Raw genomic sequence first — 12478 nt, forward strand, 5'->3', positions numbered from 1 at the left:
TGGGTGGTGGTGATGGCTCTGCTCAGCTTGGTCTTTCTTAATGTGCGGGCCTTTCTCCCCTCGCCCAGCCAGGTTCTGAGAGGGAGCAGAGTGCCCTGGGGGCAGGAGAGCCGGGACCTGGTGCTGCCACAGGTGAGCACACACAGATTGGCCTTACGCAGATCACTGAGCGTCCCCCTGCTCACGGCTGCCTCTCACAGGGGCTTGAGGATTAACTGAGGTGATGGGTGTGAAATCCTTTGTAACCTGTCAAGTACCATGCAGGTGACAACTGTTTTTTGTACCCTGGCCAGCCTTTGCCACGTCAGATGTTCGCGGACGAAGAGCGCATCAACCACGTGGGGGATTCCTTACGTGCCCGCAGCGGCTCATCCCACAGGATGCCCAGGTGGTGACTCCTAAGGGCTTGGTGAGTTGTCTGTGTAGACGTTCTAGCGTTTCAGAGGAGGAGCTCACTTCTGGCTGGGCTCGGGCTGGGAGGGTAGGAAGGGCTGCGTGATCCAGGCGGCGGAAGTGGAGCAGGGCTTTGAAGGGAGGGCACCGCTGCAGGCAGAGGGGCAGGAGCTGGGGGGAACAGCAGGCGTGGGTGCAGACTGTTTGTGGCCCCAGTGAGATGGCTGGGTGCTCGGAGGAGGGTGGCAATGGGGCGGGTTGTAAGAAAAGGCCTAGAAGGAGGTACGGGGTTGGGATAAGCACAGTTTGGAAGCTGGGGGCCCAAGGAGTTTGGGCCTGATCTGGAAGAGGGAGGCCACGGAAGGCTTTTGAGCAGAGGAGTGACAGGACACGACCTTAAAGACCTGGGAGGCTGCACCGTTATTTCACGGGGAGAAAACCTGAATGCCACAGGGACCACACTTTCCCCAAAGCCACGCAGCCCTCAGCGGCAGTGCCCGGACGCCTAGCCAGGCTCCTGAGCACGACGGGATGGGGCAGGGGAGCCAGCAGAACGCTGGTCATCCGATGACCGCCTGAATGGGATGGTCGAGAGGGGGCACTGGACCCTTGTGGAGACTCTAGGGACAGTGGGTGCCCGGGAGGGGCTGGACTGAGCCCCTCAGTAGAATGTGGGGACTGAGTACCTCCAGCTGGAAAACTTCTCAGCACCAGTGCACTGGGGCGGGGGCCGGAATCCTCCCGCAGTCCCAGCAGAATGTAAGTGTGTCACCTGGAGGCCTTCGCCCTTGCGGGCCACCTGAGCTGATGGCTCTTGGCCTTGGGGCTCAGAAGGGCTGAAGGTGGAGCAGGTGGGGAGATGCTAGAGAAGGCCTGCAGCTTTTTCAGAGCGTGGCCCGCCCTGCCCCCCCGGCCCCCAAAACCCCAAACGGACTATGGTGACCAGGCCCCACTGAGATGTGAGGCCTCCTTCAGTCCCGGCCCTGGAGACAGGAACTGCCAGTGTTGATCTTAGATAACACCCCGCAGGCAAACACCCACGCGGGCTGCTGCGTTCCCTTCCGGAGCAGAAAGGTGGCCTGCGGGCTGGAAAGCACCCGAAGCACATCCCGCAGAGTGGAGGCTGGTTGGGGGAGGAAGGAAGGATGCCGGAGCCACTGAGGGAGCGGGTGGCGGCACCCAGAAAGTACCTCGCTGCCCACCCCCGGCTGTGGACGGGGTGCAGGCTAGGGTGGGGATGCACGCAGACCTGAGCCCAGAGGCCTTTGAGGAGCCCTGTGTGGCTCGGGGTGGGGAGGACTGACTTGCCTCAGCACGTGTTTCCCCTCCTTTGAATGTGGATAATGCCAAGGCCAGTCTGTCCGTCTGTCTCCTTCTCTGAACCTTCCTCTGGATTGCTTGCTGGTTGGTGGTTTCCTTCCCACAGCAGGGCCTTGAGGGCCTGGCCTCATCCACAGATAAGGGCGCATCATCACCGAATTAACTGCTGTATGTCAGTGGTGTCTGAGAACAAATTGTGTACACAGTCCACTGTCATTCTGTTTGTGCTGTTAAGTAGCTGGCTGAGCAGGGAGTTTTTTCATGAATTTGGCCAAACCTTGGTGTGAATGAGGCAGATTCTGGGGTAATAGAAACGGGTTTCATTTTTTGAGATAGATAGGGCTCTTTGGTGGGGCTTATTTTTTTCTCCTTGTTCTGGTTTCCATAACTTGTAGAACAGCATCGATCACTAGAAGTATCATGCCAGTCATGCCATTAACAATTCCTTAGGAGTCCCATTAAAAAACGAAAAAGAAACAGATAAAATCCATTTTAATAATATACTGTAATATATTCAAAATACTATCAATCTGACATGTAATCAGTGTTATAAATGATTTAGATATTTGGCACTGGATTTCTTTTTACTAAATTTTCAAAATCCGTTGTGTTATTTTTCACAGCACGTTTCAGTTCAGACCAGCCACATTTCCAGTGCTCAGCAGCTCTTGTGGCTCACGGCTATTGCACTGGACGAGCTCTAGATCATCATGGGTGCCCCTCTTACAACTTCCACATCCTTAGCCCAGTGCTGTCTCATCCCTCCTGCTCCAAACACAACCTCTCCCACTTGGGGTTTCCCTGTTCTCCTGCCATCGTGGGGCTGGAGCCCCCAGTATTGGTCTCCTATCTTCAGTCTTTCTCTCCACCAGCTTTTGCCCTCAGCGTTAAAATATGCCCAGGTCTCTCTCATCCTGGAAAGGTCTATTGATGCCTTCTTGCCCTCATGCTACCGTGTCCAGGCAGAAGTTCCTGTCCCTGTATCCTGTCCCTTATGGGTACTGGCCCCTCCACACTCTGTAGCTTGACTCCCTGCACCGCCCGCCAACCACTGTGCTGAAACTGTTCTCAGAACTACAGGTAGTGCAGTCTAGGGATGGCTAAGAGCCCTAGGCTCTCAGGATGAGGCCTGTAGGGTCATCTAATCTCACCGCTGGGTGCAGGTTTGTGCTGGGCTGCAGTGGATGCATAGGGGAAGTGGTAAGAAAGCAGTCTTTTTTATGTCTCGTCTTTGGATTCTGATCCAGTAAGTCTGCAGTGGGGCGTGAGAATCTGTATGTCTCAGATACTGAACAAGTATCTCAGGCACTTCCTTTCTGATTATAAAATAATGTTTCCAGCAGAAAATTTGGCCATATGTAAGATAAACTCTCTCTCCATGTATATTTGAACTTCTTATTCTGGAAAATTTCAACCTTAAAATGAAAGCAGAGAGAGTAATACAATGAGTCTCCACAAGCATTCATCATCAGTTTCAACATGTATTAGCATCTTGCATCGTGTATTTATCCCACATACTATTTTTCCTCTGGGGGGAATATTCTAAAAGCAAATCTCAGCAATCATGTAATTTCAGCCTTAAAATCTTCAGTGTATAACTTTAACTGATAAAACACACTGTCTTACCCTACAACAACCCCCTTACCTCAACCTGATTCTTTTTCTATTGTTCCTTTCTACATTTATTAGCATTTTTCCTTCAATTACTTTATCACCTTGATATACAGTTTGTACAGGAAAGGCAAGAAAAATACATCTTTTTTTTTCTTTTTCGGTACGCGGGCCTCTCACTGTTGTGGCCTCTCCCGTTGCGGAGCACAGGCTCCGGACGCGCAGGCTTAGCGGCCATGGCTCACGGGCCCAGCCGCTCCGCGGCATGTGGGATCTTCCCGGACTGGGGCACGAACCCGTGTTCCTTGCATCGGCAGGCGGACTCTCAACCACTGCGCCACCAGGGAAGCCCTACATTATTTTTTTTCTACTTACTAATGTTCAAAATAAGGACAGTCTCTAGATCCATCCACTCCTCTACAAATGACCCAATTTCATTCCTTTTTATGGCTGAGTAATATTCCATTGTATATATGCACCACATTTTCTTTATCCATACATCTGTTGATGGGCATTTAGGTTGCTTCCATGTCTTGGCTATTGTAAATAGTGCTGCAATGAACATTGGGGTGCGTGTGTCATTTTGAATTACTGTGTTCTCTGGTTATATACCCAGGAGTGGGATTGCTGGGTCATATGATAATTCTATTTTAGGTTTCCTAAGAACCCTCCATACGTTCTCCATAGTGGCTGTATCAATTTACATCCCCACCAACAGTGCAAGAGGGTTCCCTTTTGTCCACACCCTGTCCAGCATTTGTTGTTTGTAGATTGTCTGATGATGCCCATTCTAACTGGTGTGAGGTGATAACCTCATTGTAGTTTTGATTTGCATTTCTCTAACAATTAGTGATGTTGAGCACCTTTTCATGTGATTCTTGGCCATCTGTATGTCTTCTTTGGAGAAATGTCTATTTAGGTCTCTGCCCATTTTTTGATTGGGTTGTTTGTTTTTTTAATATTGAGCTGCATGAGCTGTTTATATATTTTGGAGATTAATCCTTTGTCCGTTGGTTCGTTTGCAAATATTTTCTCCCATTCTGAGGGTTGTCTTTTGGTCTTGTTTGTAGTTTCCTTTGCTGTGCAAAAGCTTTGAAGTTTCAATAGGTCCCATTTATTTTTGTTTATATTTCCATTACTCTATAGGAGGTGGATCAAAAAAGATCTTGCTGTGATTTATGTCAAAGAATGTTCTTCCTATGTTTTCCTCTAAGAGTTTTATGCTGTCTGGTCTTACATTTAGGTCTGTCATCCATTTTGAGTTTATTTTTGTGTATGGTGTTGGGGCGTGTTCTGATTTCATTCTTTTACATGTAGCTGTCCAGTTTGCCCAGCAGCACTTATTGAAGAGACTGTCTTTTCTCCATTGTATATCTTTGCCTCCTTTGTCATAGATTAGTTGACCATAGCTGCGTGGGTTTATCTCTGGGCTTTCTATCCTGTTCCATTGATCTATATTTCTGTCTTTGTGCCAGTACCATATTGTCTTGATTACTGTAGCTTTGTAGTATAGTCTGAAGTCAGGGAGTCTGATTCCTCCAGCTCCGTTTTTTTCCCTTAAGACTGCTTTGGCTATTCAGGGTCTTTTGTGTCTCCATACACATTTTAAGGCTTTTTGTTCTAGTTCTGTACAAAAATGCCACTGGTAATTTGAAAGGGATTGCATTGAATCTGTAGATTGCTTTGGGTAGTATAGTAATTTTCACAGTATTGATTCTTCCAATCCAAGAACATGGTGTATCTGTCCATCTGTTTGTGTCATCTTTGATTTCTTTCATCAGTGTCTTACAGTTTTCTGAGTACAGGTCTTTTACCTCCTTAGGTAGGTTTATTCCTAGGTATTTTATTCTTTTTGTTGCAGTGGTGAATGGGATTGTTTCCTTAATTTCTCTTTCTGGTCTTGCATTGCTAGTGTCTAGGAATGAGAGAGATTTCTGTGCATTACTTTTGTATCCTGCAACTTTACCAAATTCATTGATTAGCTCTAGTAGTTTTCTGGTGGCATCTTTAAGATTATGTATAGTATCACGTCATCTGCAGACAGTCACAGTTTTACCTCTTTTCCAATATGTATTCTTTTTATTTCTTTTTCTTCCCTGATTGCCGTGGCTAGGGCTTCCAAAATTATGCTAATAGTGGTGAGAGTGGACATCCTTGTCTTGTTCCTGATCTTAGAGGAAATGCTTTCTGTTTTTCACCATTGAGAATGATGTTTGCTGTGGGTTTGTCGTAGATGGGCTTGATTATGTTGAGGTAGGTTCCCTCTTTGCCCACTTTCTGGAGAGTTTTTATCATAAATGGGTGTTGAGTTTTTCAAAAGCTTTTTCTGCATCTATTGAGATGATCATATGTTTTTCTTCTTCAATTTGTTAATATGGTGTATCACGTTGATTGATTTGCATATATTGAAGAATCCTTACATCCCTGGCATAAACCCCACTTGATCATGGCGTATGATCCTTTTAATGTGTTGTTGGATTATGTTTGCTAGTATTTTGTTGAGGATTTTTGCAGCTATATTCATGAGTGATATTGGTCTGTAATTTTCTTTTTTTGTAGTATGTTTGTCTGGTTTTGGTATCAGGCTGATGGTGGCCTCATAGAATGAGTTTGGGAGGGTTCCTTCCTCTGCAATTTTTTGGAAGAGTTTGAGAAGGATGGGTGTTAGCTCTTCTCTAAATGTTTTATAGATTCACCTGTGAAGCCATCTGGTCGTGGACGTTTTTTGTTGGAACATTTTTAATCACACTTTCAATTTCCTTACTTGTGACTGGTCTGTTCATCTTTTCTGTATCTTCCTGGTTCAGTCTTGGAAGGTTATACCTTCCTTAGAATTTGTCCACTTCTTCCATGTTGTCCATTTTATTCACTTAGAGTTGCTTATAGCAGTCTCTTATGATGCTTTGTATTTCTGTGGTGTCTGTTGTAACTTCTCCTTTTTCATTTCTAATTTTATTGATTTGAGTCCTCTCCCTCTTTCCCCTGAGGAGTCTGGCTAAAGGTGTATCAATTTTGTTTATCTTCTCAAAGAACCAGCTTTCAGTTTTATTGATCTTTGCTAATGTTTTCTTTGTTTCTATGTCATTTATTTCTGCTCTGGTCTTTATGATTTCTTTCCTTCTACTGACTTTGGGTTTTGTTTGTTCTTCTTTCTCTGGTTCCTTTAGTTGTAGGGTTAGATTGTTTATTTGAGATTTTTCTTGTTTCTTGAGGTCGGCTTGTATTGCTATAAACTTCCCTCTGCGAATTGCTTTTGCTGCATCCCATAGGTTTTGGATCGTTGTGTTTTCATTGTCATTTGTCTGTAGGTATATTTTGATTTCCTCTTTGATTTCTTCAGGGATCTCTTGGTTATTTAGTAACGTATTGTTTAGCCTCCATGTATTTGTGTTTTTTATCGTTTTTTTCCCCCTGTAATTGAGTTCTAATCTCATAGTGTTGAGGTCGGAAAAGATGCTTGATATGATTTCAGTTTTCTTAAATTTACCAAGGCTTGATGTGTGACCCAAGATGTGATGTATCCTGGAGAACGTTCCATGTGCACTTGAGAAGAAATGTAATCTGCTGTTTTTGGATGGAATGTCCTATAAATATGAATGAAATGTGTCTGGTCTTTTGTGTCATTTAAAGCTTGTGTTTCCTTATTAATTTTCTGTTTGGATGATCTGTCCATTGGTGTAAGTGAGGTGTTAAAGTCCCCCACTATTATTGTGTTAGTGTCAATCTCCTCTTTTATAGCTGTTAGCAGTTGCCTTATGTATTGAAGTGTTCCTATGTTGGGTGCATATATATTTATAGTTATTATATCTACTTCTTGGATTGATCCCTTGATCATGATGTACTGTCCTTCCTTGTCTCTAGTAAGATTCTTTATCTTGAAGTCTGTTTTATTTGATATGAGTATTACGACTCCAGCTTTCTTTTGATTTCCATTTGCATGGAATATCTTTTTCCATCCCCTCACTGTCAGTCTGTACGTGTCCCTAGGTGTGAAGTGGGTCTCTTGTAGGCAGCATATATGGGTATTATTTTTGTAACCAGTGAGCCTGTGTCTTTTGGTTGGAGCATTTAATCCATTCACGTTTAAGGTAATTATCGATATGTATGTTTCCATGACCAATTTCTTAATTGTTGTTGGTTTGATTTTGTAGGTCCTTTTCTTCTCTTGTGTTTCCCACTTAGAGAAGTTCCTTTAGCATTTGCTGTTGAGCTGGTTTGGTGGTGCTGAATTCTCTTAGCTTTTGCTGGTCTGTAAAGCTTTTGATTTCTCTGTCGAATCTGAATGAGATACTTGCTGGGTAGAGTAATGTTGGTTGTAGGTTGTTCCCTTTCATCACTTTAATTATATGGTGCCACTCCCTTCTGGCTTGTAGAGTTTCTGCTGAGAAATCAGCCGTTAACCTTATGGGAGTTCCCTTGTATGTTATTTGTTGTTTTTCCCTTGCTGCTTTGAATAATTTTTCTTTGTCTTTAAATTTTGTCAATTTGATTACTCTGTGTCTCGGCATGTTTCTCCTTGGGTTTGTCCTGCCTGGGACTCTCTGTGCTTCCTGGACTTGGATGGCTATTTCCTTTCCCGTGTTAGGGAAGTTTTTGACTATAATCTCTTCAAGTATTTTCTCGGGTCCTTTCTCTCTTCTCCTTCTGGAAGCCCTACAATGCGAATGTTGTTGTGTTTAATGTTTTCCCAGATGTCTCTTAGGCTGTCTTCATTTGTTTTCATTCTTTTTTCTTTATTCTGTTCCACAGCAGTGAATTCCACCATTCCTTCCTCCAGGTCACTTATCCATTCTTCTGCCTCAGTTATTCTGCTATTGAGTCCTTCTAGTGTATTTTTCATTTCAGTTATTATATTGTTCATCTCTGTTTGTTCCTTAATTCTTCTAGGCCTTTGCTAAACAATTCTTGCATCTTTTCGATCTTTGCCTCCATTCTTTTTTCGAGGTCCTTGATAATCTTCACTATCGTTCTGCAGTCTTTTTCTGGAAGGTTGGCTGTCTCCACTTCATTTAGTTGTTTTTCTGGGGTTTTATCTTGTTCCTTCATCTGGTACAAAGTCCTTTGCCTTTTCATGTTGTCTATCTTTCTGTGAATGTGGTTTTCCTTCCACAGGCTACAGAACTGTAGTTCTTCTTGTTTCTGCCGTCTGCCCTCTGGTGGATGAGTCTATGTAAGAGGCTTGTGCAAGCTTCCTGATGGGAGGGAATGATGGTGGGTAGAGCTGGGTGTTGGTCTGGTGGGCAGAGCTCAGTAAAAGTTTAATCCGTTTGTCTGCTGATGGGTGGGACTGGGTTCCCTCCCTGTTGGTTGTTTGGCCTGAGGCGACCCAGCACTGGAGCCTACCCAGCTCTTTGGTGGGGCTAATGGCAGACTCTGGGAGGGCTCAGGCAAAGGAGCACTTCCCAGAACTTTTGCTGCTAGTGTCCTTGTCCCCATGGTGAGCCACAGCCACCCCCCACCTCTGCAGGAGACCCTTCAACACTAGCAGGTTGTCTGGTTCAGTCTCCTATGGGGTCACTGCTCCTTCCCCTGCGTACTGATGCACTCACTACTTTGTGTGTGCCCTCCAAGAGGGGAGTCTCTGTTTCCCCCAGTCCTGGCAACGTCCTGCAATCAAATCCCGCTAGCCTTCAGCATCTGGTTCTCTAGGAATTCCTCCTCCCATTGCCGGACCCCCAGGTCGGGAAACCTGACGTGGGGCTCAGAACCTTCACTCCAGTGGGTGGACTTCTGTGGTGTAAGTGTTCTCCAGTTTGTGAGTCACCCACCCAGCAGTTACGGGATTTGATTGTAGTGTGATTGTGCCCCTCCTCCTGTCCCATTGCGGCTCCTCCTTTGTCTTTGGATGTGGGGTATCTTTTTTGGTGAGTTTCAGTGTCTACCTGAACATGATTGTTCAGTAGTTAGTTGTGATTCCGGTGCTCTCGCAACAGGGAGTGAGCTCACGTCCTTCTACTCCACCATCTTGAACCAATCTCATGGATTTTTTTCTTAAAATATAAGTGTTTCAATCCATTACAGTTATTTTCTTTTTGATGTTTCCAGAGTTTATTCCTGTGTGCTTTTGATACAACCCTATCGTTTTTAATAGTTTGTTTTCTTTCTGTCTCATTAAGAAATCCTGGCCTCATCTTTTGTGTGTCCTTCCTGCTTCTGACCTTAATTTGCCATTTCTTTAAGAAGTTTTGGTTTCTTTTAGTGGGAAAAGTTTTTTTGTTTTTTTTTTTACATCTTTATTGGAGTATAATTGCTTTACAATGGTGTGTTAGTTTCTGCTATATAACATAGTGAATCAGTTATACATATACATATGTTCCCATATCTCTTCCCTCTTGCGATTCCCTCCCACCCTCCCTATCCCACCCCTCCAGGTGGTCACAAAGCACCGAGCGATCTCCCTGTGCTATGCGGCTGCTTCCCACTAGCTATCGATTTTACATTTGGTATTGTATAAATGTCCATGTCACTCTTCCACTTTGTCCCAGTTTACCCTTCCCCCTCCCCGGGAAATAGTTTTTAAAGACCACAGTCTGGATGGTAACTACTAGTATTGCTTCTAGGCCTTTTCAGCGCATAGATGATAAAAACATAGTTTTTAGAAGGAGAAAAATAGGACATGAGTTAATACTGTTATTTCCAAGTAAAACTTAAGGTCACTGTGCTTTTTCACTTCTTGGGTTTTATATTTAAATTCCTTTATCTTAAAAACCTTGATTTCTAATTACATTAACAAAATTATCTCTGTCTTGCTGTATCTTACCGTATCAACATAATACTTTCAAAATAAGACTACGACAATTACTACAAACCATAAAACTACTAAACGCAGTCTTAGGAATATACGGTCAAATGAGTTAAATATTTTCTCTGTGTGGTTATGCCATGGGCTTGATATATACCTAACATTCCATCCAGTTGTTTTTTCAGTTTTTAGGGATTTTTTCCCCTTTACTTGTTAATTATTAAACATTACGTGGTTCCCAAGTCAATGCTATAAGACAAGGTACCTGCAGAGACTATTATCTTCCATTCCTGTCCCCTTCATTCTGTTCCTCCTTTCCTCTATAGGTAAGTATTTTTATTGTGATTTTTTTCTTTCACCCATGAGTGATTTAGATGTATTGCTTAAATTTCCAAATATTTGAGGATTTTCCAAGTATTCTATTATTGGTTTCTAGGTTACTTCCATTATAGTGTGAGAATATGTTGTAGATAATTTTAATTCTGTTAGATTTGTTAAAGTTTGTTTTAGGGTCCAGAAATTAGTGTGTCTCGATGAGTGTTCCAGATGTACTTGAATGCGTTTAAGTGTTGCTGGGTAGAATGTTCTATGAGTGCCTGTTAGGTCAAATTGATTGCTAGGTTTGTTTATGTATTCTGTAACTTCACTGTTTTTTAGGGTCCTATTTTTTCTGCTACTGAAAGAGGAGTGTTGAGATCTCCAGCTGGAATTGTAACTGGCTTCAGTTCTGTGAGTTTTTGTTTCACATATTTTGAAGCTCTATTTTAAGTGCATACATCTTTAGGATTGTTGCCTTCTTGATGAATTGACCCTTTTATTATTATGCCCCTTTTTATCCCTTATAAGTATTTCTTGTTCTAAAGTCTACTTTATCTGAAATTTTTTGTTCTAGAACCAGTTTTTTTTTAATATAAATTTATTTATTTTATTTATTATTTTTGGCGGCGTTGGGTCTTCACTGCTCCGAGCGGGCTTTGTCTAGTTGTGGCGAGCGGAGGCTACTCTTTGTTGCGGTGCACGGGCTTCTCATTGCAGTGGTTTCTCTCGTTGCGGAGCACGGGCTCTGGGCATGCGGGCTTCAGTAGTTGTGGCTTATGGGCTCTAGAGCTCAGGATAAGTTGTGGCGCACAGGCTCTGCTGTTCCACGGCCTGTGGGATCTCCGCGGACCAGGTCTTGAATGTGTGTCCCCTGCACTGGCAGGCAGATTGTTAAGCACTGCTTCACCAAGGAAGTCTGATTAGTATAATTTCTAATGAGAAGTTGGCTGTCATTCTTATATTTGTTCCTGTGTATGTAATATGTCTTTTTTTTTTCTGGCTGCTTATATAATTTTTAAGAAAGTTCAGTAGTATTATTGTATGTGTATTTTCTTCTGCTTGGGGTTCTTTAATTTCCTAGAATCTGTAGGGTTATAGTTCAAATCCAGCTGAGAAATTTTGGCTGTTTCTCTAAACATTGTTTTCTGTCTCCTTTGGAATCCAACTGACACATATTTTAGACTACTTAATACTGGAGTCTCTGTGTTTGTTTTGTTTTGTCTTGTGTGCTTTTCTCCCTGTGCTTCAGTTTGCATAGTTTCTCTTGCTGTCTTCACATGTACTGATGTTTCCTGTCAGTGTCTAATGTGCTTTTACTCCCATCCAGGGTATTTTTCACTCCAGATATTGAATTGTTCATTTCTAGAGACTCCATTTGCAACTTTCTTATATCTCCCATTTTTCTTATGTTCATTATCCTTTACATTCGTTTTTTTTTCTTCTTTTTTTTTCTTGCGGTACTCGGGCCTCTCACTGCTGTGGCCTCTCCCGTTGCGGAGCACAGGCTCCGGATGCGCAGGCTCAGCGGCCATGGCTCACAGGCCCAGCTGCTCCGCGGCATGTGGCATCTTCCCGGACCGGGGCACGAACCCGTGTCCCCTGCATCGGCAGGCAGACTCCCAACCACTGCGCCACCGGGGAAGCCCTCCGTTACATTCTTGAACATATTTATAATAGCTGTCTTTAAGGTAGTCATCTGCTAATTCCGTGGTCTCTCTCCTGAGTCTGTGGCTATTCACTGTTTTCCTCTCCTGGTTATGGGTCATTTGCTTGCTTCTTTGCCTGCCCAGTAATTTTGGATTAGGTGGTGGATGTTGTAAATTTTATGCTGTCACATGCTGAATTTTCTTGTTGTTCCTTTAAAGAGCGTTGGGCTTTGATCTGGCAGAAAGTGAAATTATTGGTGGATCAGTTTGATGCTTTCAAGGCTTGCTTTTAAGGTCCAGAGCAGCCTTTACTCTAGACCTGATTGAAGATACACCATTGACGCGTGATCTTTCTTAGGACTCGACCCAGTGCCCTTTGTATCGTGAGGCTGTTGCACTCTGGTTCTTGGGAACGTGAACTACTCGCCCTCTGTTGAGTTCCAGGAAT

At 43.6% G+C, this 12478-nt stretch overlaps 1 long non-coding RNA gene across 1 annotated transcript; it reads left to right on the top strand.

Annotated features, from left to right (window-relative positions):
- The first annotated feature begins 6 nt into the window (after nucleotides 1–6).
- LOC113616862 (uncharacterized) lies at nucleotides 7–12478 on the top strand. The gene is made up of 4 exons (XR_003431430.1): nucleotides 7–132; nucleotides 294–409; nucleotides 10724–10795; nucleotides 12389–12478. It is a non-coding gene; the product is annotated as an uncharacterized LOC113616862 (long non-coding RNA).

Source organism: Aethalodelphis obliquidens, unplaced genomic scaffold, assembly GCF_003676395.1.
Source record: "Aethalodelphis obliquidens isolate GAN/ISIS:26980383/991018 unplaced genomic scaffold, ASM367639v1 scaffold660, whole genome shotgun sequence".
NCBI classification, from domain to species: domain Eukaryota; kingdom Metazoa; phylum Chordata; class Mammalia; order Artiodactyla; family Delphinidae; genus Aethalodelphis; species Aethalodelphis obliquidens.